Source organism: Diplotaxodon limnothrissa, linkage group LG20 (assembly GCF_057381915.1).
Source record: "Diplotaxodon limnothrissa isolate DT_005_m linkage group LG20, D_limnothrissa_male_GT1.1, whole genome shotgun sequence".
In the NCBI taxonomy this organism is placed as follows: Eukaryota; Metazoa; Chordata; class Actinopteri; order Cichliformes; family Cichlidae; genus Diplotaxodon; species Diplotaxodon limnothrissa.
Window position 1 is genome coordinate 34734675 of NC_140615.1, and position 15195 is coordinate 34749869.

A 15195-nucleotide genomic window follows, 5' to 3' on the forward strand; every position below is an offset into this window, starting at 1 on the left:
AGGGGGTCACAAGCTAGCTTCTGGGCCAAGAAAGCAGCCAAAAGTACCTTCTCTCATTTATCAAATAAACAATATACAGGCAAAATACGAGCCAAAGGACCATGTCGATGTGACCCACTGCATCTTAAAAGGAACACCAAACAACCTCTAAAACCACAACAAGAATATAATTCAATTTCTAGTGCATATCAGAAAATCTGTAAGAAGTAGCCTTCTTTTATTATTCGTTTAATTTTATTTATTTATTTTTGAAATAATGCATCATGCCCATTGCAACTTCAGTTATTAGCATGTTGATTGGCCATTTCTCAGGTGGTTTTATAAGGTAATAATCTTTCCCCCATTCTGGGTTGGACAGGACACATATGATAACAGTGGGTCTTTCTAAAGTGAGGATGGAAGCCATGACATGACAAATACCTAGTCACACATCTATTGGTAAGAGCGTTGTTTTTACAGTAAAGAAATGAAAGTTGAGTTCAAATTCATAATGATAAAAACATGATTACATGAACTATTATGACCAAAAAACTATAAACTAAGTATGAACGGAACTGTACAAAAAAGTACTTAACCTAGTGTAAGCCAATGATAAATATCTGCTGTTCAAACCACCCAGATGTTTCCAAAAAAGTTTTTGGCTTAGGTTACACGTTCAGAATATGATATGATCATGTCCTTCTGAGACCCAGTCTATTCATTATGTCCTCTGTAGTGGACAAAAGAGTTAAACCGAAAGATTTCCTCAGTTCTCAGGAGGACATGATATGACCTTTTCACATCAAATAGATGAGGGTAATTCCATCTCAGTTCATCGTGTTTAATAAAAAAATTCCCTCCTCACAGCTTGTCAAAATATTGAAAAAAAGGGGGGGAAAAGTACATTTAATATGAATTGTAAAACAAAATAAACAAAAAGAAATAGGAAAAAAATGGAAGGTTTCCTGGCTTTATTAATGTGGAATCTTGGGAATGTAGCTAAAGTTACTGCAGCATGATTGATGGAAGTCCCTAAGATATTTGGATGTTTGGTCTTTGAAGGTAGATTTGGATGCCTGTAGAAATCATAATTTAGTATGTGTGGGAATAATATTTAATAGACAATTCATGTATGGCAGCCAAAGATTATAACAAATTATATCATTTCTAAAATTCACAGATTTTAAGATAAAAGACCTAAATTATAACCAATGATTTTTGTTTACTAGGCAAGAAGGCTAGCTCTGATACTAAGGCTTCAAATATTAATTCTAACAATATGTAAAGTATTTCCAATATATAATTTTTAATCAGTAATATTTTCATCAACAGTGCTCGGTAATTCAGTTTATTTATTTTTTAAGGGAAACTAGTCGGTACACAAACAACTTTTTTCCCTTTCAAGAAATCATCGACTGAATGCAATCGTCAGGTGTCATCAAAATTCACTTGACTTCCTTCAAATAAGTCATCCTCTTTAATACATTTATATATTTTTGTTTTGTGTTGTAATAGCAGGACGTTAAAATCTGTCCAAATCACCCTTAACCTGGATCCAGTCTTTTATCAGTTCCCAGAGTCAGAACCAGACACGGAGAAGCTGCATTCAGCTTTTATGCTCCTTATATCTGGAACAAACTCCCAGAAAGCCTCAGATCAGCTGAAACACTCAGTTTATTTAAATCCAGGTTGAAGACTCACCTGTTCTCAGCTGCATTTGAATAAAGCACCAAATCCACACTTTTAAGCTTAAATTTCAAAACTTACACTAACTACTGATCTTACCTATTTCTGATTTTATCTGTTTTGATTTTATATACTGTTTTGTTTGTTTGTTAAGCTTAAATTTCAAAACTTACATTAACTACTGATTTTATCTACTGTTCTGATTCTATCTGTTTTGATTTTATATACTGTTTTGTTTGTTTGTTTGTTTGTTTGTTAAGTGGGTTTAGAGCTCTGGGTAGCTCCCCAACTGGGTCTAGACTGGGTCTAGAGAGTATTTTAAATTCAGGGAATTTAAAATAGAAAGTAGCTCGTCCACAGAAGGACTGGTAGCTCCCCTTACGATAAGGGTTCAGATCGCGCGAACAGATGTGGGATTAGAGCTCTGGGTAGCTCCCCAACTGGGTCTAGACTGGGTCTAGAGAGTATTTTAAATTCAGGGAATTTAAAATAGAAAGTAGCTCGTCCACAGAAGGACTGGTAGCTCCCCTTACGATAAGGGTTCAGATTGCGCGAACAGGTGTGAAATGTGTGTGTTTAGTTAGTTTGTTAGTTTGCTTGTTTTAATCAATTTTAAATCATGCTTTTTATTTGTTTTTGTTTCTAATGTCTCTGTAAAGCACTTTGAATCACCTTGTTGTTGAATTGTGCTATACAAATAAATTTGCCTTGCCTTGCCTTGCCTTAATTAACCCCAAATTCTTATTTATTGTTTTACATAAATATTTACTTTTAGTGCTGTTTAGGAACGCAGTGAAACTGAATTTTAAATATTCATAGCTGACAGTGTTTTATGCAGTAAAACTAAACCACTCTGCCAGCAGATGAAATATTAGTCTAGTGTAAAAGTATTATGAAGCTAGTATTGGAAATTACTTTAAAACTATGACTAGGTAACCTTTGTATTCCTCTTTTCTACTATAGAGATGAATAATATAATCATGTTTTCTACAAACGGGTCTTGCAGCTCAGTATGTTTTCCATTTGTAACTCTGAGCTATATCTTTGTCTATTTTTTTGTACAAAGCCACCAGTGAACTACAGAATTATACTGTTAGCTTCTATGGTATCGTGGGCATTGATTAATTTTGCCATGAAATTAAAAATAATACATAAATGGAGTGAACTGACATTCATAGTCTTTTCTAGACTTTCTGACTACCCAGAATGCTTTATACTGTAGTATGAAGTGGCCACATTTAACCATGTAGTCATACATTCATTTGATTATACCGTACTTTGTTCTACACATTATGCACTTTATTTACCTCACATCCAGTTAGCCTCACATGAATGGACTGTGTAGGAAGACTGGACTACCTGAAAGGAACCTTGTGAATTCACAGGAAGGTCCCAGCTACTTTGATGTTCTTAGTTCACAGACTTATTGTTTTTTAATCCTTGAAAACAGGATGTCTTCACTTGGAGGATCTGAATTTATTCTGTGAAGAGCAATTGCTCAGTTGAGTCATGCAAATGGCCTGTTTTGATTCTCTGTTCCTTCTGAGCAGATACTTCAGTTTCAGTCCGGCTGTGAATGCACAGCACTCACTTGAGAAAGGAAGTGGTATTTTTTCCCTAAGACCATCAAGTTTATGCTGATAAATCGAGAGTTAAACTCGATATCTATTTCACTTTGACATCTTGTTAAGTTGCATTTGTTTTCTTAGTATCAAGTTTGTGAATTTGTTTAACAGTCACAGGTGTCGAACTCCAGGCCTCAGTGGCCGGTGTCCTGCAGGTTTTAGATGTGTCTTTGATCCAACACAGCTGATTTAAATGGCTAAATTACCTCCTCAAAATGTCTTGTAGTTCTCCAGAGACCTGGTAATAAACTAATCATTTGATTCACGTGTATTGACCCAGGGTGTTATCTAAAACCTGCAGGACACCGTCCCTCGAGGCCTGGAGTTTGACACCCCTTGTTCTTCTTTATACTGCAACTCTGTAATGAGTCTCTATGTGCAACGTTACTGGCCAACTCCCTTTCCAAACAGTGTGTATTCTCTCTTTGATAAGAGACTCCTTAGCTTAAAAATAAAGAAATGGCTTTTTGCTAAATGGAGAGCAAGGGGAAGCAGTCATCACTAACCTGCATTTTTGGTTTGAGCAGTCAAAAGGGCAAATGCTTTGACTCTTATAGCATTTATGTTATATTATAAATATAGTGAGAAAGAGAAATATGCTCATCAGCTGAACCCAGACAACACTGATTGTACAACTGATGATTGATTGTAAGACTGTCTGCAGTGACGGTCTTACAATCATCAGTTGATTCACCATGAGCTTGATTCACAGGCGCAAGCAGTCATAATCATCTTGACACATAAAAGGATAATTATTATTATTATTATTATTAGTATTATTTTTACACAACACAGCTGCAAAAAAAGCTCTGGAAGTAAGCCAGTCACCTGACCATCCTTTTCTCTATTTAATCATTTATTTTTGTTTTTACATAAACATCAGTTTCAGGTCTCTAATAGATGCATATTTTTTATTTCATTTCCTTTAGTCAAGCTTTGTGATTCAATGCATGCCCCTTCCACAGTAAGCAAACAGTTGGGTGAGTCGATCAGTTGGAGCGTATTTTTTGTGCCAGAGCCCCGTGACTTATTAATCCCACCAAGCTTCAAAAAACATAATTTTGCATAATGAGTACTTCTGATGATTCCAGTTGATATAGCCTATTAAGATTTTATTTATTGAATGCAGAACTCATAAAATGGGCTTATATTATGATTTATTAATCTCTTTTACTTTGTGAAAACTGAGTTAGCCATTGGGTAAACTCCAGTGCAGTCCTATTATAAAGCTGAAGTAAAGTAAACAGAGAATCTCTTTGTAGCTGCTGTTGATGCATTGTGATTTCAGAATGCTCAGAGCAGTAAAGTGTTTAAGTATAAGTGTGGCAATTCATTCTTAATTTAACAAGCTTGATTTTATGGAAATAGGAATACCTCTTAGGAGGGAAATAAGTAAGCCTATGCCAGTGTGAACAAAGTCAGAAGTACTGTTTGCTATTCTGTCACACTGAGGAGACTCCTCTTCAGTAGCACGAGAGCTGTGTAAAAAAGGAGAAAAAGAAAGTGATGTCATTACTGAACTGGCTGAATGTCTTGGATATTCTGAAAAACTTAAGCTTGCTGCGTCAGACATTTTTCTTTAGGGAAATTTAATATTTACCTCTGAGTCTTTTATTTGCCCTTATTAAACAATAGTTGAATTGTCCACACAGAATTTGTCTGATCATCTGCAGCAGTTGATGGGTTATAATCACTTAGTACTTAACAATGAGCTGTAAACTCAAGTGTGGAAATTCAACCTTGATTTGATGAGTCTGATGGTGCAGTAAGGGAAGCGTCTTGGAGAGCGGGAATGAGTAGAATGATTGAAGAGAAATAAAGCAGAAGTGCTGTTACCTGTTATGTCACTCTGATGTGGTTGCTTCCCAGCATTGTGTGAAAACAATTAAAAAGCACAAATCATGTTATTCCTAATGACCACTGACTGAATGTTCAGGGTGTTCTGACAAACTTTTTTGAGTGGAAAATGTATATTTATCAGTATATTTTAGGGGATGATGTAAATGAGAAGTCATAGAGGGGCTCAGAATAAGAGAATTTCTATCCAAAAGCAAGCAGCTCTAAGGAACCTCTTCTTTGGTCTAGACTGAAATTTTGTAAAGACATTTATTGTCCTCAAAGAAATATGGATCAAATAACTAACAGCGGCGCTGGCTTGAATACTGAAGCCAGAGCTAAGGTGACCAGATGTCCTTCTCTAAGTGTCCCATATTTGGATGACCATGCACTTTTCTAAAGTCTGGCTTCCACCCAATGGTTGTGAAGGGAAGGATTTTTATTGCAGTAAAATGAAGGTTAGCCTCTCTAATGCTATGCCCATCGGTGAAAATTACAAGTCAACAGAAAGTCACAAACTTGGCAGATTTTGTTGAATATGATGGAAAGCACTGAAAGGAAAATGAAGCACCAAGAAATATACTGAGAAATGGAGGTTTTGTCATTTTCTGCTAGAATTATTTTTCAGTTTCACACAGAGGGGGGAAATGTTTGTTTCATAATTGGCCAAATTGTCAGATATGGCTCCATACCTCCTCCAAGGTATGTCAGTCTGTGCATGCATCTTTACTGAATCCCAGTGACTTTTATCATTTGAGACCACAAAAAACCCCTCAGTTTTCTTTTATTCTTATTGTATTAACATAGTAAAAAAGAGTAGGAAAGGTCAACACAGTCAAATATAATATGTATCTGACTACCTCCCAGCACTGTTAATGTGTCTGAGTTTGTCCAAGTCAAACACCATATTTAGGACAGGCAGAACCCCCCCCCCCCCCCCCCCCCCCAAGAAACAAACAAACAAAAACAAACTACTACTACTTATATTTACAGGTGGCCACATCATGGTCTCTGCTGCAATGTGTGGCCAAACTGTTCACATATATGCTAACAATTACCACTTGGAGATTTTCTGTTTTGGCTGCAGTGTTTATCTCCTTCTGACTCACTACATCACTGCACTCAAACCACTTCCCCCTTCCAACTCAGACTTGGCTTTCCCTTGCCAAGTCTGAGTTGGCCATCCCTAGTCATTTTCCCTTACTCTTCGCAAAAATCATTTTGACCTATGCTGTGTCTCTCACTTGGTATCTACACCTGAGTTCACCTGGTTATTGTCCCTCTAACAGTAAAAGAGGGGGGGGGGGTAGTGCTGGAGGATCCTGAGGATATTGTTTCCCGGTAGCATGTGCATGTTGTTAAATAAATAAATAAATAAAAAGAGAAGTGATGTCATTGCTATTGACCACACGATTACCGTACACTATGTTCTGATGAATTTAAGCGTCACACTTTTTTCACACAATTAAACAAGAAGCACTCTGAGAGCACAAATATCCGCCAACACAGGTCCCTTTCTGGGCAGTATTTACTTTTATAGTAGTAAATGAATTATTGTATTATGGACATGTTCATTTTGTTTTCTTTGTTCTTTTTACATATACTTTAAGGAGTTTGTAGTGCAGTAAAAAGAAGCACACAGTAGAAGCTTTTGTTATTTGCTCTGTTGAAACCTATTTTAATATACCTGACATAATTTTGAGTATATTTATGTTATTTTTGTGGATATAGTAAATGTGTAGCATTAATTTTAATGTTTAGTAAAATTTGCTTACATTTTTAGTAAATATCAGGTGAATAAAGTTTTTGATCACAAATTCATTTTGTTTTTTTAATATATCTGTATATATTGGCAAAAAAGTCTTACAATATATTTTGTTTTCAAATCTTTGACAAATAAATAAATTAAGCTGACCTTGAAATTCTCAGTGAATGTAAGCCAAATTTGAATGGATTGTTGAAACCCCACTCTCCAAAAGTTGATTCATGTGGACGTAGCGTTTTCAGTGGCAGAAATGTTTCATCACTCATCCAAGTGACTTCTTCAGTCTCAGCTGACTGCAGGTTTCCCCAAATCTTAAAAACAGTACATTCGCATAGTGACTGAAACCAGCCCACTGAAGGAACAATGGGCTGGGTGGTCAGTTCCTTCATCATGATTATGCAAATTCTCATGACCACTGATCAACAACCACTGACCAAACCACATTTTCTATAGTGCCATTATCAATCATATTATTAAATGGCAATGGGTGGCTGCATGTGGTAATGAGGATTTCTATGTGTCTGATCTCTTAGATGACATGTTTGCCTCATTTGACCAAGGTGAATTTCTCCCAAGGGAGACAATAAAGGCTAATCTAAGAATCCTCTGATTGACCAATCGACATAATCATAAACCAGGGGTCCCCAATCCTAGTCCGCGAGGGCCAGTGTCCCTGCAGGTTTTAGATCTCACCCTGGGTCAACACACCTGAATCACATGATTAGTTCATTACCAGGCCTCTGAAGAACTTCAAGACATGTTGAGAAGGTAATTTATCCATTTAAATCAGCTGTGATGGATCAAGGACACATCTAAAACCTGCAGGGACACCGGCCCTCGTGGACTGGGATTGGGGACCCCTGTCATAAACGACGAGCGTTTCAGAATCAGGGACACTGAACAGCTTAAGTGTTTGCAACATAATAGAGCACACTCACAGTATGGACAAAAAAAGAAAAAAAGTGGATCATGAGCTGCTGTTTTGACAGCTGCTGTTTGAGTTTAAATAAATAAAAAAAGACTGTACAATATGTTCCAGTATGGTCAAACATCTTTACACAGCCATCTAGTTTTTTTGTTTTGTTTTTGTTTTGTTTTTCAGCAGTAATTCTATTGATTAACTTGAGTTGTCCTTTCCAAAGGTGGGAAGGAATAACTGAAAATCTTCAGTTTCTGCAAAATAACAGACTCAAACAGTTGCTGTTTTGATACTGGTGCGCAAAAGCAAAAAAAAAAACAAAACAAAACATTTTGAGTCACATTGGCAGCTCTTCAATCCAGACTGAAATTTTTAACATTTACATTTTAGATTTTTATCATAAAGCAATGGACTTAGGGGGAGAGAAGACAGGAGTTAATAATATGCATGATGAATGAGGGGAAAAGGAAAGAAATGCTCAGTGCATCACTGGAAGTTCCCCAGTCTGTAAGCTTTATCAAAAGGAAAAGCTTGCATTATTGTATATAAATCATGTGATTACATCTGATTGCCATGAGTATATTGTGTCGTATTTGGTGATCTTTTCATTTTTCAATCTAATTGGTTCAAGATTTTTTTAAAGGAAATAATTTTGACCTAATCCCTTCAATACACCGCCCAGGATTTTTTTAAATTATCATAACCGTAATTACAAAATCTCTCGAGTGACTAATCGTAACATTTCTGAACTTCCTGATCGCATCACAAATCCTCTGCAGAGTAAACGTCACGTCTCATACAATAAACCATGCAGGTGATTTAAAAAAAAACTGATCCTACCCACAGACATCAAAAGCATCCATTGCTGATTAGTGTAGCACCTTAAATGCTGTATGTGGGTTCACATCTGTTATTTTTCTTTGTGTGTTATATTTGACGTGATTACTTATTGAACATTTTTCAGTTTTTGCAAATGTGCTCAATAGGTAAATAATTTCCTCATGTGCTCCGAGAGCCAGGAAAATAAGTTGTGCTCTCCAGCAGTGGATGGAAACTGTAGAGTATGGAGTTTCGAACTCACAAAGAGTGCAGGTGGGTGGGACACGAGGGAGGCGGAATAATTTCAGGATATCAAATCACTCACAGTAGGAGAGACTTCCTTGTTGAGCAGCCTATAGTGCCTTTACGCTCATTAATACTTCCTCTTCCCCTTAAAAACGTGTCACATTCTCTCTCTTTTCCCCTTTCTTTGAATTACCGCTGTACATGCGTTGCATCATCTGAATGCAAACAAACAGGTCTGAGCAGAGGCGTTGACTGGGAGGAAATATGCAGGAAGTAGTGCAGCAGGAATGTTTTAGGAAAGCACAGCTTCCTTTTAGCACCATAACATTATTATTCAAAATTATTCGATGAGAAGAGGGATACCTCAGCGCAGGTAACTTCATAAATTTCCTGAATGAGTAAGCATTTATTGTGATCGTTTGGGCAAAAAGAACAATCGCCATAGGATAAATAATATATATCTAAATAAATTTAAGGGTCAAAACACGTTATCATGCGTAGCAGTTTTTATTATAATAAATATTGTATACAGTTTGAATGAAAAATACAGTGGTGAATACATTAAGTATTCATTGATTATTATGAATAAAAACAATAAATACAATAAATAAAAACTTTAATAAATATATCAAACCTTTCGGAAAGATCATTAAAATCGATAAATTATTAACTACAGAAAACTGCACTACAAACTGCGATCACTGTGATCAATTTAAAAGATGCTCAATACATTGAGTATTTAAAATACTGTGAGGTTCTACATGCATTTCTGAGTCGTTCCGTCTGTGTGGTGAGCCGGATCTCCAACTGAAAGGACGCGAGCGGTGAAGATGGAGAAGGAGAAGAGTCTGTCCAGAATGTAGTGACACAGATACGGCTTCTCCCACTCCGGAATTGTTACTTCTCCGACGGCTAGATCCTGCAGAATCAGACCGATCAGCAAGCATGCTGTATCAGTGCTGTTGTCAAAAGCAAATACTTTGATGACCAAACTTACCACTGCTCCCCATTCTCCCTTCGAATCAGCGCACTTCGTCACGTCAGTGTGCAGCTTATTTATCACTGGCACCACCTGGCTGGCAAACTCTGAGCACCTTTCAAATTCAGAAATCCTCCTCACCAGACTTCTGTAACGGTCAAGGACTTTGATGATCTTCCCAAAGCATGGCTAAGGACGAAGAATAGACAAAAAGGATTAGAAATCGCACCTAATCAGATAACATATCGTATTTTGAAGTCACAGATTTATGTCAATATCAGTTCAATTAAATTCATGTCACAGTTTATAATTCTTATAGGTGATATTACCAGAGATTCCTGTTTGAGGGTCCCAGGATCACACATGTCTTTTGAGTTCATCCACACAAGTAAGGTGCTAAATTGTATCTCTTCCCTCGTAACTAATCCCTTTCGTGCCTGTAGAACATTTGGAAACAGTCGGTATGAGCACATCGTGGTACAATGTAATGTATCTCCTGTGAGAAAACCTTTCATACTTTAAAACTAGACTTTTTAAATGTGTTTATTGCTTTGGCATCGTCTAAGCATGCGTTTGAGTGAGCAAAACATATTCCAAATGCGCAGTAAAAAGTTTGTTTTCCCCTCCACTAGTGGTTAAAAAGGAGAAATTAAGAAATAGCTTGGGAAAAAAATTGAACAACTCACCTCCAGAGATACATTTCTAGCAATTTTATTAAGTTCCAGCGAACTGGTCTGTACGTCAACGCAGGATTCTTGATGCCCGGCTGGAGCAGCAGACGCGGTGGAAAAAAACATTAAAGAGAGAACAGCAAAAGTAAAAGAGTGCGCCATGGTTAGTTAGTTAGTTGCCTCCTGCTGTGAGATCCTTTCTGTGAGAGAGGTGCTGGGACCTTAAATATCGTCTGTTAAAAAGAACTCGCCCCGTCTGAGTGTGATTTGAGAATGAGAGCGCGAGGGATGCTTTTAACGACTCAATGCAGGGTTTCCCAAGGGCTTCCCTCTCAGGTGTGAGCCAATTAACTACGCAACAGGAAGACAGGAAACGCATTAGGTAATTCAGGTCGAATTCATTGGAAGAATGCGAAACTCCGATCATAACAATGATATTCGTCGGCTTGCAAAATCCACGTCTTTCCCTTTTTTAATTATTGAGTTGCTCTAATTACACATCATATGAAATTAGTCAGCGCCACCACAGTTTCATGCTTTACTGTTTGTGATAAGGCTACAAGCGAAAAAGGCCAACTCGCTTAAACATTTTCTAATCAAAGTTTCACATCGGGGCACAGTCATGCTGTTACCCTCAAAGGGAAAACTGCATTCACCGGTCACTTAACTGGGGACGCCTCACTCGTACCAGCCTTGTGCCTGCTGAAAGTGATTTGCGATTTTGTTGTTTCTAATATCTTTGCTCATGTTAATAAATGCCATGTATATATGTTAAATATATATGTTATATATAAAATAAAGAAGTTACCTGTTTTGCAAGTTTAGCTATTTGTGACTGCGTTGTTGTACAATACCTACTTTTTAGGTTTATGATCAACCAAGCCTTTTTGGGCACATAAAATATCTTTATATGAATTCCATATTGCCGCCCTCTTGGCAGGATCTCTCTTGAAAGAAGTATTTTAACATCAATTTCACTTTTTACCAGATAAATAAAAACAATATGTAAAACTAACTGGCTGGTGATAGGAATGTTCTTTTTGATTAAAAATGGCTTGATATCATTCATGAGAGATGTGTTTGGCATTTGTTTGACAGGTTATAGGACAACAACGTCATTTTTATTTTTATTTGCAGACTGTCACTCTTTGGCACAAGACCTGGTTGAGCCCTCCGTTGTGTGCCTTAAGCACAGTCTTAATTCTTCGTGTCAAACCTCAAGATGAAGGTGACATTTATCAGAGATTGTGGTTCATATCGGCATGATAGCATCAAATAGTTGTTGCGGCTGCTTAACCACGATGTGATTCTCCATCATCCCGAATCTCGACTTAGATCTGGTGGCTGTGGAGGCCATTTGAGTACAGTGAACTCACTGTCATGTTTCAGATAAGGCTGCTGCCATCAGCTATCAGAAGATGGGTACACGGTTAGCAAAAATACTCAGGTCGGCAGGCTGTGGGCTTTAAACCATGACGCTAAAGAGCCCAAGATGTCCCGCGCCGTATACAATACAATGAAAGAAAGACAAAAGAAAAAATCCAGGTTAGCAACAATGTTATTCAGTCTGACAATGTTCATGTCTTCCCCTTTATGGGTCGCTTTAATCGTGTAATATCAAATCATTCACAATGACCACATTTTTCACTTATTATGTGCGAAAGATTACAAGGAAAAAGACACCAACTAAAGTCTTTCTAATCAAAGTTTCACATCTGGCGAGGAAGTGAGAGTAACCTTTGTATTTCAGAGCGATAACGAGGTGAGTTCTTATTGGGCAAACTTTCCGTTTGTGTCCATGATCTGCCCCTCTTCACTACCAGAGAAAAACCAAATAGTCTGTTTTTTTTCTGAGAAAGAAAAAGTTCAGGGAAGACATAAGATATACACTTCCTTTATCTTTCCCATTTCTGTTCAACGTTATTGCGAAAACACACAAACACTAATGATTTGGTCCTGCTATTACATTTACTGACCATCTATGTGTTTATTTGTCAATTAAAAAGCTTTGGTTAGAGACTTTATTTCAGATTAGCAGAAAAATGCATTAAGCTCCTACCTCTGTCAAATAGCTCATCCTCAGCTGATAGGATAAACACATATATGGCGTTTTTGTCCAATCAAGAAAGATTAACACGACAGAGGATCCGAAAATTGCGGGTCAACCATCTCTTTCACACACTCTCTGTTGCTTTGATGTTCTCGCTGCTATGGGAGATTTCCCCCTGAACAACGTCAACATACGCTGCTATGTAAACCCCTGGATCACGCACAGTCCCACTTCTGTGTGTCCTAGTTGTTGCTGGGATTAATCACTTCTAACTTGTGGCTGCGCAGTTAAACCACGCGATGCTATAGGCACTCACTGTGACACGACCAGGGGGAGAATATAAACTGAAACCAAGCTGATTAAACTTATGATATAGGGGAAATAAACAAGAGTGTGTTGGTGTAATCAAGGCGACCGTTATCATTATTATTATTATTATTATTATTATTATTATTACTTTTAACTGTAGGGGGAGGGAGAGGACATGCCAGAAAAGGTTTGAGAACCACTCAAAAATACGGCAAAGACATGACCAATAAAAGCATAAACGTTATAGCTCCTCACTTTAGGCTTGTGAGAAAACCATATTATGCACATAATTCTTATCACACTTTGTCCAGGAATAAAAGTCCAGAAAAAGCTCCTGCTCAGGTCGTTTATAGTCGGTTTGTGCTGTTATCAAATGGTGCAGTCCTCTTTGTTATTTTCAGTAGCAGCGAACAATTACTTTTATTATCCACACTAAATATTTCGTTTAGAAATAATTTGTATGGCAATAATTATTTATTAGAAAATATTGGAACACATCCGGTAGGTGCAGGTGTTTTACCAAGGCAGTAATCCAAGATTCAAAGATATTTAGTTTAATATGATTTTTTTTAAACAAAGAAAGAAAGAAAATCGGAGGGAGTTCTTGCATTTCACAGAGTTTGCAAGTGATGGATCATAAACTCGTACCTCCACAGTTTATCGACACATGCAGGTGAAACACCACGGATACCTTTCTGTAAAAAAGAAGAGCCATCATGGTTCCATCATAACAGTTTATATTAACTGCCACATTTGATTATTTCTGCGCCATTCATTTTAATATCTTCACTTTAATTTGATACAAATGCATATTTATTTAAATATATAATTTCTTTTAACACTCCACGTTGATTTCTGATCGACTTCACTATTCACTTTCTGTGATGGCAAGCTCCACAACTCACCACTAGTTGCTTCACTTTAGTTTACTCTGCAGTCAATACTTTAAATATATTTAACTTATTGTCCAATATATTTTTTCTTTATTAAATGTATTTTTCTCCATCACACCTTCCAAGGTTTATATGGACTGCGCACATATCAACACTGCAGGGCCAAAGTTCTGTTTTATGGTATAGTACAGCAGCTTTCTTTGGCTGAGTTACCTGGGGGTTCTGTTTCTCCTTTCCAGTTGGCAAAAGGTTTGGCAAAAGGTTTGGCAAAGGGCTGGGGGATCTGAAATACCGCTGACAGCCTCATTGGACTAAACCACATGCTTCATTGCCTCGGGGGTGTTTGGAGTTTGTTTAATTGTTTTGTGTTAATTGGTTATATGGCAACCACTTTGTTTTCCCCTTGTCTTTCATATAATTTAGCTAAGCCAGGAAGTTCCCTTGCGTCATTTCAGGTGACCAGTTTTTCTTATCTTTGTTTGAGATTTTGTTAGTGGTTATTTTGAGTTTAGTTTATTGAGTTGTCCTCTTTTATTGGTCTGCCTATTTAAGGTTTTGGCTTTGTCAATTATTTTTCATATTTTTGGATAGATAAAATCCAATTTTTGAATTAAACACATGTGTCCTATGCCTTGGTCCCTGACAAGCAGTATAAGAAATAAGCGTAAGAAATAAGAACTTTTGAAGCACAAGTAGTTCTTTAATCACCTCAATTACCCTACAAAGAGACAAGATTTATTTATTTATTTTAAATAAATGATTGCTTTTCCGTGGACACGAATTATCACTTTTCCCCTACGTCTTTAGTGTCACTGAACACGCTTTGTGGGTTGCGTCACCATGATAACATGATGATTCCCAAGTTTAAAACAAAGATTTAAAACTTGGGAATTTGTTGAATTTTAATATTCTCTAAGCCCAAGGTAGCATAGTTTTTAATTCCTAAATTTAAACAAGCGACATATTTTTAATTCATTGCGTAGTCGAATTGATACAAGCCATGTGTGAACATCTGTGTATGAGTCTAAATCCACCTCATCATATGGAATTTTTGACATCATTTGGAAAATATTATTTTTATGTCGATGGACACAGATAAGAGTGGATTGATGAAAAGTCCCTCATCTTGGGGGAAAAGGTCGTGATTATTTCCCGAAGTGCGCTGAACGGCTGGCCATCAGTGAAGTGCTAAAGAATTATTTTAAACTAATCTTTACATTGAAGAAAATCGTGTTATAAACTCTGCTTTTTATGTTAGAAACAGCCCATGTTTAATAGCAAGGTTACATATATTTCACTGAATATAATTTACACATTTATCCCAGCTGTAGATAAAGAAATACCATATTTTGAATTATTATTAGCTGTTTTTAATATTGCAAATTTGATTTGACATAGCAAACGATAATTGAAACTAT